The sequence below is a fragment of the Rattus norvegicus genome, chromosome 20 (genome assembly GCF_036323735.1).
Source record: "Rattus norvegicus strain BN/NHsdMcwi chromosome 20, GRCr8, whole genome shotgun sequence".
NCBI classification, from domain to species: Eukaryota; Metazoa; Chordata; class Mammalia; order Rodentia; family Muridae; genus Rattus; species Rattus norvegicus.
This window is the reverse complement of record NC_086038.1, coordinates 10,418,459-10,419,312: the sequence shown is the minus strand read 5'-3', so window position 1 is coordinate 10,419,312 and position 854 is coordinate 10,418,459.

Genomic DNA, 854 nt, shown 5'->3' with positions numbered 1-854 from the left:
GCACTCCCTGGCTGCTCTTGCAGAAGGCTTGGGTTTGATCAGTAGCGGTGTGGAAGCTAACACTATCCAGAACTCCAGTTTCTGGGTGTCCAATGCCTTTTTCTGACCTCCGTGGGTACTGAACCCACACAGTGCACATACATGCATGCAGACAAAGCACTCATAAACGTACAATCATTCTTTAAAAATCAAAAGAAAGAGCGCTTACCTAGGAAGCGCAAGGCCCTGGGTTCGGTCCCCAGCTCCGAAAAAAAGAACCAAAAAAAAAAAAAAATCAAAAGAAAGTAATAGCAGGCTATCGCTATTTCGTGTGGATAAAAGCATTCTCCGAAAAAAACGAAAATTGAGTTTTCGCCAGAGGAGCTTTAGAACTGCTTTGTTCACACTGAAGGCATCTTGGCTGGAAGCATTAAGATCAAACCCCAAACCAGGTATGGGAGAGTCTGGGGTGATGGCTCGACTTCTAAAGGGTCTACTTTGCAAGCACAAGGCCTAGAGTTAGATCCTTGAGACTTACATTTTTAAAAAGCAAGGCCCCGAGGAGCGGGAGACAGGCAGATCCTGGTGCTTGCCGGCTCCACTGGTCTAGCCTACTTGGCAAACCGGGCCGGTGAGAGACCCTGACTCAAAAAAGTAAGGTGGAGGGTGAGTTTCCAGGCTTGAGGCTCAAGGGGGACACTGAGGTAGACTGCTATTTGGGGTAAGAGATTTGCTAGAAGAGTCACTAACACCACAGACAAACAGCAGCATGGTAAGGGCTCTGAGGAGAGCTCAGGCTCGCATGGCACAGTGGGACCTCTTCTTACCAGTTTCAGAGGAAAGAGAGTTTGTATGCAGCATGGTTGACGCGCAGT